We start from the raw sequence: 14,770 nt of genomic DNA, 5'->3' as shown, positions 1-14,770 counted from the left end.
GCGAGCTTCTAGAAGGGGAAGAGGGCTCGGGTACTGGCCAGGGCGCGGCTCGGGTGCGGCGCAAGGGCCCGGGAGCGCGGCGGGGCGGGGCCACGGCCAGTGGCAGGGCGGCCGGCCGGCGGGGAGAAACAGGGGAGGAGGAAAAGAAAGAGGGGAGAGGAGCTGACGCTCGGGTGAGGGGAGGGCGCCGACAGGCGGGCCCGGAGTGGCAGAGAAAGAAAAGGAGAGGGGCGCACGTGGGCCGGCCTGGCTGTGCGAGTGAGAGGGGAAAGGGAGAGAGGGTGGAGCTCGGGCTGGGAAGGAGATGGGCCTCGGGCTTGGCCCACGCGGGAAGAAAAGGGGGGAACGGAGGAGCTGGGCCTCGGGCGGCTTTGGGCCGTGGGAAAGAGAGAGGGCCCGCGGGGAAAGAGAGAAGGGGAGGGGTGCTGGGCTAGGCTGGCCGGCTGCTGGGTTGGGCTGCTTTCTTTCATTCTTTCTCCTTTTCTTCTTTTGTTTTTCTAACTCACTAATTCAAACAAGCTATTTGAATTCAAACTACAATCTGAATTCAAACCCATAAACTCAACACAAATAAAACAATGCTGCAGCATGAATGCACAAACATTTCAATCCTATGATAAATTTTATTTTCTTGTGTTATAAATTGCTTTAAATGCCACAAAAATTAAAGAAAAGCCTGGAAAATTTATTTAAGTCCAAATAATTTCATTAAAATTTAAGGGAATTACCTTAGGGTGTTACAAACCTACCCCCCTTACAGGAATCTCGTCCCGAGATTCGGATAGGCTAGCTAGCAAAGAGATCGGGGTATGTCTTCCTCAGCTCATCTTCTCGCTCCCAAGTAGCCTCATCCTCTGTATGATGACTCCACTGCACACGGCACATCTTGATCTTCTTGTTTCTGGTAACTCTCTCAGATGTCTCCAGAATCTTCACCGGATGCTCGATATAGGTCAGATCCTCCTGCACATCCAACCCTTCCATCGGTGCTTGCTCTTCTGGCACTCTCAAGCACTTCTTCAGCTGAGACACGTGGAACACATCGTGCACTCCTGAGAGATTGAGAGGCAACTCCAAACGATATGCCACCTCACCTTTCCGTTCCAACACCTGGAACGGACCAATGTATCGAGGGGCTAGCTTCCCTCTTACATTAAACCTGCGGATTCCTCTCATCGGCGAGACCTTCAGGTATACATGATCACCCACTGCGAAGGTCAAATCTCGGCGACGAACATCCGCATAGCTCTTCTGATGAGTCTGAGCGACCCTCAGATTCTCTCGCACCTGCTGCACCAGCTGTTCAGCCTCCTCAACAATATCCGGACCAAACACCTGCCTCTCGCCAATCTGATCCCAATACAGCGGAGTCCTACACTTTCGACCATACAGGGCCTCGAAGGGTGATTTCTTCAGACTGGCCTGATAACTGTTGTTATAAGAAAACTCTGCATACGGCAGGCATTTATCCCAGCTGGTACCATACTGAATAGCACAGGCTCGAAGCATATCCTCCAACACTTGGTTGGTCCTTTCTGTCTGCCCATCTGTCTGAGGATGATACGCGGTACTGAAGCGCAGCTTCGTATCCAACGAATCATGCAACTGCTCCCAGAACCGTGAAGTGAACTGAGATCATCGATCAGATATAATCTTCTTAGGAACACCATGCAGACAGACAATCCTGGAGATGTACAACTCTGCAAGTCTAGCGCCGGAGTAAGTAGTGTTCACCGGAATGAAGTGAGCAACCTTCGTCAACCGATCCACTACTACCCATATGGAGTTGTACCCCTTCTGAGTACGAGGCAAGCCAACAATGAAGTCCATCGTGATCTCCTCCCATTTCCACTCTGGAATCTTCAACGGCTGCAATAACCCTGCTGGCCTCTGATGCTCTGCCTTGACACGCTGACAAGTGTCACAGATAGCCACGTACTCCGCAACGGAACACTTCATTCCATACCACCAGAATCGTTCCTTCAGGTCATAATACATCTTCGTGCTACCAGGATGTATAGAATACGCTATATCATGAGCCTCACTCAGAATCAATTTTCTGAGGTCATTCACATCCGGCACACATATACGACCCTTGTACCACAAGGTACCCTGATCATCCTCTCTGAAATGAGGGGCCTTGCCAACCTTGAACAGTTCACGAATCTCCTGCAGCTTCTGATCTTCCTTCTGATGCTGCCTGATCTCAGCCTCTAGAGTGGGTTCTGCCTCGAACGACGTACCCGAGGTATGATGCAAGATTCCCAGGCTCAACTGCTCAAACTCCTCGCATAACTCCTGAGGCATCAGAAAAGCCATGGCCATGTTAACCTAGCTCTTCCTGCTCAAAGCATCTGCTACAACATTAGCCTTACCCGGATGATAGTGAATCTCCAGGTCGTAATCCTTGACCAACTCTAGCCATCTTCTCTGCCGCATGTTCAGCTCACTCTGGGTGAAAATATACTTGAGGCTCTTGTGATCGGTGTAAATATCACACCTCTGCCCAAACAAGTAATGCCTCCATATCTTCAGAGCATGCACAACTGCGGCTAACTCCAGATCATGAGTGGGATAATTCAGCTCGTGCCGGCGCAACTGCCGCGAGGCATAAGCTATCACTCTGCCTTCCTGCATCAGAACGCAACCAAGACCATCCCTCGAAGCATCACAATACACTGTGAACCTCTTGCTCTGGTCTGGCAGAGTAAGGACTGGCGCCGTAGTCAACCTCTTCTTCAGCTCCTCGAAGGCCTTCTGACGCTCATCAGTCCAAGAGAAATCCACACCCTTCTCTAGCAAGGAAGTCAAAGGCTTCGCAACTTTGGAGAAATTCTCAATGAACCTCCGATAATAACCTGCTAAGCCCAGAAAAGAGCGGACCTCCTTCACTGTCTGCGGTACAAACCAGTCAAGCACATCCTTTACCTTTCCGGGGTCCACAGCAATACCTCCCTTGGAGATCACATGACCGAGGAACGGAACCTCGTCAATCCAGAACTCGCACTTGCTGAGCTTGGCATACAGCTTGTACTCTCTGAGCCTCTACAACACAAGCCTCAGATGTTTCTCATGCTCCGCTTCTGACTTGGAATATATCAGGATATCGTCAATGAATATCACCACAAAGGTGTCTAGATAATCCATGAAAACCTTGTTCATCAGATGCATGAAGAAAGCCGGAGCATTGGTCAAGCCAAAGGACATGACCGTATACTCGTATAGCCCATACTTGCAAGTGAATGCCGTCTTCGGAATATCCTCAGAACGAATCCTCAGCTGATGATAACCCGAACGCAGATCAATCTTCGAGAATACACAAGCACCCTGAAGCTGATCAAAAAGATCCTCAATACGGGGCAATGGATGCTTGTTCTTGATAGTGACTGCATTCAGATCCCGATAATCGATGCACATCCTCTTCGCGCCATCCTTCTTCTCTACGAGCAATACAGGAAAAGCCCAAGGAGAGAAACTGCGACGGATATAACCCTTGGCTAGCAACTCGTCGATGGTCTTCTTAACTCCCTCATGCTCAACGGGAGCCATACGATAGGGCCGCTTAGCAATAGGAGCTGTGCCAGGCAAGAGATCAATAGAAAACTCAATGTCACGATCAGGCGGCATACCTGGCAAATCATCCGGAAAGACATCCGGGAATTCAGACACCACGCGAATACCATCCGTGGGTCTAGCCTCCATCTGATGAAGAAATCCAGAAGGCTCTGTGGCACCGATAGTAACCTCCTGACCACCCGGTGCTGACAGAAGAACAGTCCTCTGAGCACAATCTATCCGGACTCCCCACTTAGCAAGAGTCTCCATCCCGAGGATCACATCAATGCCCTTGGAGTCTAGCACCATCAGATTCGCACTGAAATCTACCCCCCTTATGGCCACACTGACTCTGGGATAGAAGACATGAGACCTCAACTGTCCTCCCGGTGAAGATACTAACATGCACCTCTTTAATGTGCTAGTAGGAATACCATGATGCTCAACAAAAGACTGGGTGATGAAAGAATGTGTAGCACCAGTATCAAAAAGCACGGTAGCAGGATGGGCATTAACCATGAACGTACCAATAACCACGTTAGGAGCCTCGGCCGCTGACTCGGCCGTCACGTGGTTCACCCTGCCCTGAGCTGGGGCCTTGGGCTGAGCTGCAAGCCCTTGCTGTCCTGCCTGCGCCTTCCGAGGGCAGACGTTGGCGTAGTGCCCCGGCTCGCCGCAGTGGAAGCACACTCGCGGAAATGCAGCGGCCTGCTGCCCAGGAGGAGGAGTGGGCGCTCCCTGCCTCTGAGCTGGTGGAGCCGGAGGCGCTGGAAGCCTCTGACCCTGTCCCGCCTGCTGCTGCTGAGGACGAGGCGGAAACTGCTGCCGCTGCTGGTACTGCTGGGGCGGCCTCTGCTGCTGCTGTGGTGGATGCTGATAGCGGGGACGAGTGTTGCTGCCTGAAGAGGATGGAGCCATCTTCCTCTTCTTATCCTCAATCTCCCGGCGCTTGCGCTCGGTGTTGAGAGCCGCATCAACCAGCTGGTTGAAGTTGTCGAAGCGGTGGTTCAGCAGCGCATACTGGATGTGATCATCCAGTCCCTCCTTGAAGTACTCCTGCTTATCGCTATCACGAGCGACGTCAGCAGGGGCGTAGCGGGCAAGCTGAAGGAAACGGTCACGGTACTCCGTCACCGTCATCGGTCCCTGAAATAACGGACACAGATAACAAGGGCAGAAATCGCTCAATTTGTCGGGTTTACGAAAAGAGATCAAGGGTAGATCGAAGCTCGAAAGAAATCGCAGAGATTTTCATTCAAATTTACCTGCTTAAGGGCACGGAACTCCTTCTGCTTCATCTTCATAATGCCCTCAGGAATGTGATGGTTCCTGAAGCGCTCACGAAACTGGACCCAGGTTAGAGAGTCGCGGTCCTGAGCTGGGTAGGACTCCCACCAGTCAAGAGCGGAGCCTCGCAGCTGCCCTGCTGCGTACAAAACCCGCTCTCGGTCATCGCATTGCGCAACAACCAACTGGCGCTCCACCGAACGAAGCCAGTCGTCCGCCTGGAGTGGGTCCGTGGCGTGAGAGAAGGTCGGAGGATGACCTCTCAGGAAATCCGCACGCCGATCACGAGGCTGAGGCGGCGGAGGAGGCGGTGGCTGAGCGTGGATATGCTGCAGAGCCTGAACAGTGTTGTTCAGGGTCGCCATCATCTGCATCTGGAGCTGGAAGAACTGCTCCGGGGTCAGTGGTGGCGGCATCGGTAACGGCTGACCAGTACTCTGGTTGTTCTGCTCCTGCGGGTCAGAACCGGAACCGGTGCGCCTGGTGTTCACCATCTGATTGCAACAAACAAAATTTATGAGAATAAGATATGGTGCCGCTGAGGAGATGAAACTTCGATAGGATATGACAGAAAGAAAGGAATATAGGTTTTACCCCCAACGTTCTAACTCAAATTTTATTATTTAGTTCAAGTTGGGTTAGGGTCGATTTGCATGAACAAGTTTAACTACTAGACTATGCAATCAACCAAAAATCCAAATCAAACATTTGCACAATAACAAACATTCAATATTCACAACTTAGTCGAGTTTTCCACACTACTCGACTAACACACTCGTTCTAGCGTATTTTTATCGGGACAACCTAAACTTATAAATTACAGGATTAGGCGACTCAGGCCAACGTCTACGGAAAGCTCAAGCTATTTCTCAAAAAGATAGGTGAGATAGCAAATCAAGGGCTTAAGACTCAAGGAATAGAAGCAAAAATGAATGTTTGGGTTTTGCGGAAGCAGAGCAAGCGAAAAGAAATCCCTAAACTCGACCCATTTCTATCTAGGCTTCGTCCTACAGTCGACACGGCTCTGATACCAATCTGTCACACCCGATTTATGAGAACATAAATCGAGCAATCATATACGCGTCAGGATCAAGTCACGCATATATACAACAGATTATCAAGATATCACAACACATGTCACGAATAAAAGCGTATAAATTATAAAATGAATATCTTTATTACAACTGAATCAAGAATCAGTTCAAGGAAATGCGGAAGCGTAAAATGAATACATGAAAAGCTGGGCGCCATAGGGACGTCAACTGGGAGACAAACGCCTAGAAGTCGTCGAAGCTGCTGACGTAGTCCTCCACGTTGCCGGGCACTGAGCAGCAGTCGAAGATATCCGAAATAGAACAGAAGAGTAGAGAGGCAAGTGTGAGTACAAACTCGTACTCAACAAGTATAACACAAACTATGAGGCTCTAGGCTAGCTGACTCAACTGCATTAGCTTTTAATCTTGGCAAATTTTATTTAAGCTAATTACTACAAGTGGATGAGTTACCAAACCCAAATTGCATAAGAAATAAACAGTATTAATTAAGAACTACTGGGAACCATCCAAACCAAAACCACCCGGGGAATCTCCCTCGTCAAAGGTTGATAACCCCACTAATCAGACGGAGGATCTGGGCCGCTCATGACTGTGAGCACAGCTGATATATCAGTTTTACACTCTCGAGAGGTTGCACAACTTTACCCACAAGTCGTGGGCTACGCTAGTTGTTCATCACACTTCCTTAGGTGAGATGGCTAGCAAGCACACTACGAGACCGTTACAAAGGATCACGTTGGTAAGGCATAACCGCTAAGGATTCTGGATCAGCAACGATGGGGCCCACCTCCGGGGTACAAGACACACAGCACAGACCAAGCCGGAGGAGCAGGGACCATTGAAGCTTACCACCCCTCTTGCCCACGCAGGTAAGTTACTCCCGAACCAACACGACCTAATTAGTAAGTCAAGACCGTCCCATTCCAGTCTTGTGGTTGCGCGGTTGTCCCAGGTTGTCGCTCTATGAACCGGTCCTTATGGAGAGTGGCCAACCAAGCACTAAGCACCGTGCTGGCCCCCTAAACCATGTTTCTAACAAAAACATCTTTTAAGGACGCACAAACCACTCAAGCACACAGCACAGAGGGCCGGCTCCCGCATTAAGTTGCATAAGATCATTAACAAATTAATTAAAAAGGACCAAGATTTGTTATAGCGCAGCAACCTAGCACAACTAACCAAAATGCAACCCAAAGGATATATGTAAAGATATAAAGGTGGCTAGGAAGTCCTTATAGGTATACAGTATTAAAATGCAGTATGAAATTGTATTTAAAAAGTGATAGGAGGTTCATGTTATACTTGCCTTCCTCGTACTCTCCTGGCTGCTGCTCAAACTGCTCGGAAGACGGCTGCTCCTGGTACTGCTCCGGTGGCTCGACGTCTATTCACGATCGTAACAACAATACATGGGCCACACATGCACACACATGCAAATAATAGTAAAATATAAGAAACAGTACACCAATACAATAGAACAGCACATAAAACTGGCCTAGAACCATTCTACGCGTTACAACGATCGCGTGGATATAAAGAACACTTAAAACGGAGCTAAAACGCGAAAACTGCGCTCGAAACAAGATCCAGGGACTTATTTGTAAGAAAAACATGACTTACAGGGGGTTCTGTGCAAAAACTGAGGGCTAAAACCTAATTAAAGGTTAGACACAGGGACTAGCCTGCAAAAACTCTAAACAAGGACTAGAAAACCTAAATCCAGAGAGCTCAGGGGTCAAAAGGGAAGAAAAAGGGCCTATCTGTAAATATTTTTGAGCTAGGGTTGGACGGCGGGTTGATTTCCCTAAAAGACAGGGACTCTTTAGCAAGAACGCCAGGCCGAACCGGTACGTTCTAATCTGGAGCGTTGGATCATGATCTGGTGGTTTGGATTAGATCGGGCTCGCGAAGGGGTACGCACAGATCTCACCCGTTGGATCTCGATCCTACGCTCCGGACTCTATCTTCCCTCGGATCTAATACCCCCCCCGCTGGATCTGAGATGGGCGGCCCAGATTTAAAATCCCGGGCGAACCGGTACGCACGGACTCCGTCCGTTAGATTCAGATCCCGTGGCGCAGATCCATCCCAACCGCGATCTAATCCTACGCGTTGAATACGGATCGGGTGGCTAGGGTTCGCAGGAGCACGGCCGGCGGCGGGATGGCCACCGGAGCTCGTCTCCGCGGCGGCGCTTCGCCGGCGTAGGCCGATCTCGGCCATCCGGGCTCCACTTGGGACGAGATCAACCCCTGGAGGATGCTGGCGGCACGTGTAACCTATCTGGGCCATCGGCGCGGCGGATTGGGGCTCGGGCGGTGCTCCCCGCGGTGAGGGCGGTTCGGGGCACGGTGGCACGGGGAACGCGCACGAACAGAGGGAGTTAGGGAGGGAAAAGGGGCACGGCGCGCTCCTTACCTCGCCGGGGTGTTGCGACGACGGTTGGAGGCCGAGGATCGAGGGCTCCGGTGTCGAATTGCGGTGGCGCAAGGCGGGTTGGCGGCGGAGCTGCCCTCGGGTCGTGAGGTGGAGCGGCGGCGCTAGGGCATAGAGGGGAGTTGGGGGAGGCAAAGGCGGCTGAGAGGAAGCGCGAGCGAGCGGCCGGCTAAGAGAGGGGGAAGAGCGGCCTCGGCGTGCGGGTCACACGCAACGAACCCCGAGCTTCTCGCGGTCCCGTTACGGCTCGATCCAATCGAGGGCGGGCGAGCTTCTAGAAGGGGAAGAGGGCTCGGGTACTGGCCAGGGCGCGGCTCGGGTGCGGCGCAAGGGCCCGGGAGCGCGGCGGGGCGGGGCCACGGCCAGTGGCAGGGCGGCCGGCCGGCGGGGAGAAACAGGGGAGGAGGAAAAGAAAGAGGGGAGAGGAGCTGACGCTCGGGTGAGGGGAGGGCGCCGACAGGCGGGCCCGGAGTGGCAGAGAAAGAAAAGGAGAGGGGCGCACGTGGGCCGGCCTGGCTGTGCGAGTGAGAGGGGAAAGGGAGAGAGGGTGGAGCTCGGGCTGGGAAGGAGATGGGCCTCGGGCTTGGCCCACGCGGGAAGAAAAGGGGGGAACGGAGGAGCTGGGCCTCGGGCGGCGTTGGGCCGTGGGAAAGAGAGAGGGCCCGCGGGGAAAGAGAGAAGGGGAGGGGTGCTGGGCTGGGCTGGCCGGCTGCTGGGTTGGGCTGCCTTCTTTCATTCTTTCTCCTTTTCTTCTTTTGTTTTTCTAACTCACTAATTCAAACAAGCTATTTGAATTCAAACTACAATCTGAATTCAAACCCATAAACTCAACACAAATAAAACAATGCTGCAGCATGAATGCACAAACATTTCAATCCTATGATAAATTTTATTTTCTTGTGTTATAAATTGCTTTAAATGCCACAAAAATTAAAGAAAAGCCTGGAAAATTTATTTAAGTCCAAATAATTTCATTAAAATTTAAGGGAATTACCTTAGGGTGTTACATATTTATACTGACCAAAAAAGCCTCAAGTACATCTTCACACAAGCAGATCTGAATATGAGGCAAAGACGCTGGTTAGAGCTTATCAAAGACTATGATCTGGAAGTATACTATCATCCAGGCAAAGCCAACGTCGTGGCAGATGCACTTAGTCGCAAGGCACATTGCTCTTGCTTGTCAGTGGAAGCTTTCCATGAGACTCTTTGTTGGGAAATGAGAAAGCTTAATCTAGAAATCATTCCCCAAGGTGACTTGAACCATCTCTCAGTTGAAGCCACACTTAGGGATAGCATTGTTCTAGCTCAACAGTGCAATAAAGGCGTCAGAATCATTAAGCAGAAGATAACACAAGGAGAAGGAAAGTATAAGTGCTTCCGAGTAGATCCAAAAGGAGTTTTATGGTTCAACAAACGCATCGTTGTACCTAAGGATCATAAGCTCCGTAAACAGATATTGGATGAAGTCCACCTATCTAAACTCTCTATGCACCCTGGAAGTACGAAGATGTATCAGGATCTGAAACAGAACTTCTGGTGGACTCATATGAAACGAGAAATTGCCAAGTATGTCTCAGAATGTGATATTTGTCAAAGAGTCAAAGCCAGTCATTTAAAAACTACTGGTATTCTTCAACCTCTACCTATCCCCTCTTGGAAGTAGGAGGATATCAGTATGGACTTTATTGTTGGCTTGCCCAATACTTCTCTGAAACATGACTCCATTTGGGTAATCGTTGATCGATTGACCAAGACTGCACATTTCCTTCCTGTGCATACTACATATAATGCCAAAAAGTATGCCGAGATCTATCTGGATCAGATCGTTCATCTTCATGGAGTACCTAAAATGATCATCTCTGATCGTGGAGCACAATTTATTGCTAGGTTCTGGGAGCAACTTCAACATGCTCTTGGAACTAAACTAATCCGAAGCTCCGCATATCACCCTCAGACGGACGGACAAACTGAAAGAGTAAATCATATTTTGGAAGATATGCTTAGAGCTTGTATCTTTCAGTATGATAAGCACTGGGACAAATGTTTGTCGCTGGCAGAATTTTCTTACAACAATAGTTATCAGGCAAGCATTAAGATGGCTCCGTTCGAAGCATTGTATGGTCGCCGATGCCAAACTCCTTTGAGTTGGTCACAAACCGGTGAGCGTAAAATCTTTGGACCGGACCTTGTCACTGAAGCAGAGGAAAAGGTGAAGACTATTCCAAACCATCTAAAGGCAGCCCAATCTCTACAGAAAAGCTACGCTGACATGCGAAGAAGACCATTACAGTTTCAAGTCGGAGACTTTGTCTATCTTTGAGTATCTCCTACCCGAGGTGTTCAAAGGTTCGGCGTAAAAGGGAAACTTGCTCCTCGATACATCGGACCCTTTGAAATCCTTGAAATCTGTGGACCCGTAGCTTACCGTCTTCAACTTCCTCCTCAACTAGCGGCCATCCATAACATCTTCCACGTGTCTCAACTTAGGAAATGCGTCAAAATTCCTACCGAGATCATTGATTCCCAAACCATCAAAATCGAACTTGATCTAACCTATACAGAACATCCACTCAGAGTGCTAGACACCAAAGAAAGAAGCACTAGAAGAGAAACCATTAGGATGTTCAAGATTCAGTGGAACCATCATACGGAAGGAGAAGCAACCTGGGAAACCGAATCTTATCTTCAACATAATTTCCCAGACTTCTTTCAAGCCAATCTCCAAACTTGATCATCTGAGTTCATCTTGTTCCGGAATCTCAGGTGGGCCCTTTAACACCACGTCCTTGATCCTGAGCTGTGCACTTGAAGTCAGTTTGATCAGATGACCCGAAAGGCTTCCTCCATGGATTGAAGGGCCCACCTGCATGCAATACTTGGGCAAAATCCTGAGATTCGCCTCCCTAGACAAAGCACAAGCGTTGATCATCAAGTCGGCAAAATGGAGGGACGAAACGCACTGAGGTCAGGCCGGCCGGTGTGACAATCAGGTACTTAGTATTGTCATGCCCTAAAAATTTTAGTATGATGTTGTGTGCAAAATGTGAAGAAAATATGTTTAAAAATTTAAATGATAAGGAAAAAGGGTTGTTTATATAATTATAAAGTAATAAAGGTCCTTTAGTGTTAAATAGATGAGAATGGGAATTGGGATTCAAATACATAAAGGTTGTTTTGGCAAAAGTCAAAAACTTGTGTTTAAATCGCAAATATAGGTGAAACTACACATAGGATGTATATGTAGTGTAGTTTTTAAATAGGATTTATATAAAGTTTAGAAACTTTGCTAAGTTTTATGTTAATTACAAATCCTTAGCTTTCCTGCTAATGAACCTTAAAACAAATTTGAAGATTTTGAAAACCCTACATTTTTGCTTTTGGGCCCATCTTCATTCGAGCTCTGGTTTGAAAGTTACTTGAGCATTACAGTGGGGTCCCTGTCCTTTCTAAAAATTGCAACCGGGTCCTCTTTCGTCTACCTTCCTCCCTCCTCCTCTATTTCCTCTCTGCGCCGCCTTCGCCGCTTTGCCGGCCATGTGCAGCACCCTGCCATCTCTGCGCTGCTCTGGGCTGCGCCACGTGCTGCCCCAGCACCGGTCCCGCCGCTTCCCGGCCTCGCGCTGGCTTCTTCTACATTTCCCACGTCGCGCCGCCGCCGCCCGGACCGCCACGCAAGCCGTCGGTGTCGCGAGCTCCTGCTTGCGCGTGCAACGCCCCTCCTGGTCTTAAAGCGTGCTCAGCTGTTGCTTTACGACCTGCTTTACTCCCTCGAGCACCCCCAGACCAGAGCATTCCTCTTCCCCGAGCTCGATCCCTCACCGGACCTCCGCCGCCGCAACTGCCCACCGTTGACAGATGCCCACACCACCCCCGGACCCCGATCCAGTGCTCCTAGAGCACCACCGTGACTCCCTGTAGCTCATCGACCCGTCCAGTTTCATTTTCTTGCACCCGAGTGTTGTTCCCCGCAGTGCCGATGAACTCCAATTCGCCGCCCGTTCAGCCTCACCGTCGACAGCCCTCACCGCCGCTCCCCATTCCCGGTCCAGAGCACAAACAGCATCCCAATCACCCGCTGGTGCTCCCCAGCCCATCCAAACTCGCCCCCGTGCACCGGAACAGCCGGACCGCAGCGCCGACGAGCTCCTTGCTCCGCCGCCGCTCGGCTTCGCCGTCGACCCGCTGATCCACCACCTCCTAGCCCCGGCCGAGCACCCCGTCAGCACTACATCATCACGTAGAAGCTTCTCGACTACTTCCCCGCTACCTTTTGGCACCCAAGCCACTGGAACACCGTCGACCCCCTCAGAGCTCCGCCGCTGTGACACTCAGGTAAATAGCTTGGTCACACCCTAGAGTTTTGGTAGGTTCCTATGTGCAAAGTATGGTAAAAGTGTGAGTGTGCTTAATATGTGCAATGTTAAAGACAAAGTGTTATTTATGTAATTAAACTAAACTAGAGGTCCTTTTATGCAAAATGGGTGGAAATGGAGGGAAAAGTTTAAAAGCATGAGGGTTGTTTTGCAAAAGATGGTAATTTGTGGTTAAATTGCAAAAATATGAGAAATTACCCTTGGGTATATATGTAAAAGTAATTTTATCCATAGGAGTTACATAAAATTTGAAAATATTACTAAGTTTATAGTATTTTCAAAACTATTGCTCAACTGCAGATGAACCTTAAAGAGAAGTTGTAGAGTTTGAAAAACTATGCACTTTTGCTTTTTGGGTCATCTCCATTTGAGCAATGGTTTAAAAGTTACAAGCTCTTTACAGTGAGGTCCCTGTTTTTCTCTGATTTTGCAAAGCAGTCCCCGGCTTCATTCTTTCCCCCTTCTTCCTCCTGGCGCCTCTGCCCTCTGCTCTGCTCCCCTGGCGCTTGTGCTGCCGGCGTAGTGCCATGCTCCCGGCCGCCGCCATCCACCTCCAGCTTCGCCCTCGCCCACGCGTCATCCCATTGCCCTTCCACCGCTCTAGCCCCCACTGCTGGCGCCTTGCCTACACGCCACGCCGCTTGCGGCACTGCAGCGCCGCCGCCGGCGCCTCTGCCGCCACCGCAATTCCTGCGCAGGCTCGCCTTATCCCTCCCTCTCTTCTGCTCAATAGCACCAGCAACTCACCATCACTTCGTTTGCCTCGCTAATTCACTTGCCAAACCCACTCCGAGCCCCCTCCACCTCCGCCGCCCAAACCATTCCTTCGGTGAACTCTGGGTCACCGTGGGCAGCCACGTTCAGGCCACCATTGCCCGCACTGATCCCTCCAGAGGCTTCCCTGGTACTTGCCGGTGCTTCCCAGTCCCCGGCCGCCTCTCAATTCCGGCCGAGGAACCCTCCCGACCAGCGTCGCCCCTCCATTAACGCCGCCAAGCTCGGTCCACCGTGGAGCTCTCACCTCCGCCTTCTCCCTCCCCAAACCAGTAGCTCCATCAGCTCCCCCATCCTCCACTACGTCTTCCCCAGCCTGGTCCTTCCTCCCCTGGACGCCGGAGCGCCACCGCCGCCACTCACCTCCGGCTGCCGGCTCGGCCTCCCGTGGGCAGCCCATCTCCGGCCACCTCAATCCCCTCCAAGACCACCGGTGGGTAGCCTAAGGTCCCCTCGTGCTCTCCCTCCCCTTGCCCCTCACCGCTGTCGACCCCATGGCCGGAATTTTGGCCGGACCCGAGCCCCCACCGCCGGCCATGGCCATTGGACTCGATTGCAACGATTGAAGTTTTTCCAGGGGGTTATCTGTTAAACGTAGGGGCTGGTTGTAATAGGAAGGGTTGTTATTTCATGTGTGTGCATGTTCTGTCTTGTAAAATTCATAGCAATTCACAGAAAATTTCAAAAATGGCAAAACTAGTTTTGCTAGAAACTAGATTTCAAACTCTATAACTTTTGTTAATAAAGTTTAGTTTGAAACAAAATACTTTTACCTCTATTTTAAACCTAAGATTAAGGGGTAGTTTATGCTTAACCTTTATATTTCTTGCTTTGTTGCTTGTAAATTTTGGCATGAGTGTTCTATGAGCTATAAGTAACCTTGTGTTAAAATTTTCAAACTCAAATTTTGTTTTAAACTTAACCTCTTTTGATTTGGGCATTTCGAATTTGAAAAATATTAGCTAAACTTGTTGTATAACCCTTTCTAATTGGGATCTATTGTCATTCTCTATGTGATATCGTTTAATGATTAATGTATGTTTAAATTTCCAAAACCTTATGATCTTTTATTTAAAGTTTTGAACTTAAATTCTGGTTCATTTCAAATTCAAATTTAAATGTTTTAGTACTTATTTGTAACAAACTCAGCAATATCTTTATGATTCTTTTATAGACAGTGCTTCAAACCTAAACGCTCTCTATTTTGTGAATCCTTGTGTGTTAATTTGATGAGTTATAACATTTGAAATGTAAAATTCTAAAATTTAAATCTTGCCTTACTTAATT

This window comes from Panicum hallii, chromosome 9, assembly GCF_002211085.1.
Source record: "Panicum hallii strain FIL2 chromosome 9, PHallii_v3.1, whole genome shotgun sequence".
NCBI lineage: Eukaryota > Viridiplantae > Streptophyta > Magnoliopsida > Poales > Poaceae > Panicum > Panicum hallii.
Note: the sequence above shows the minus strand (reverse complement) of the source record.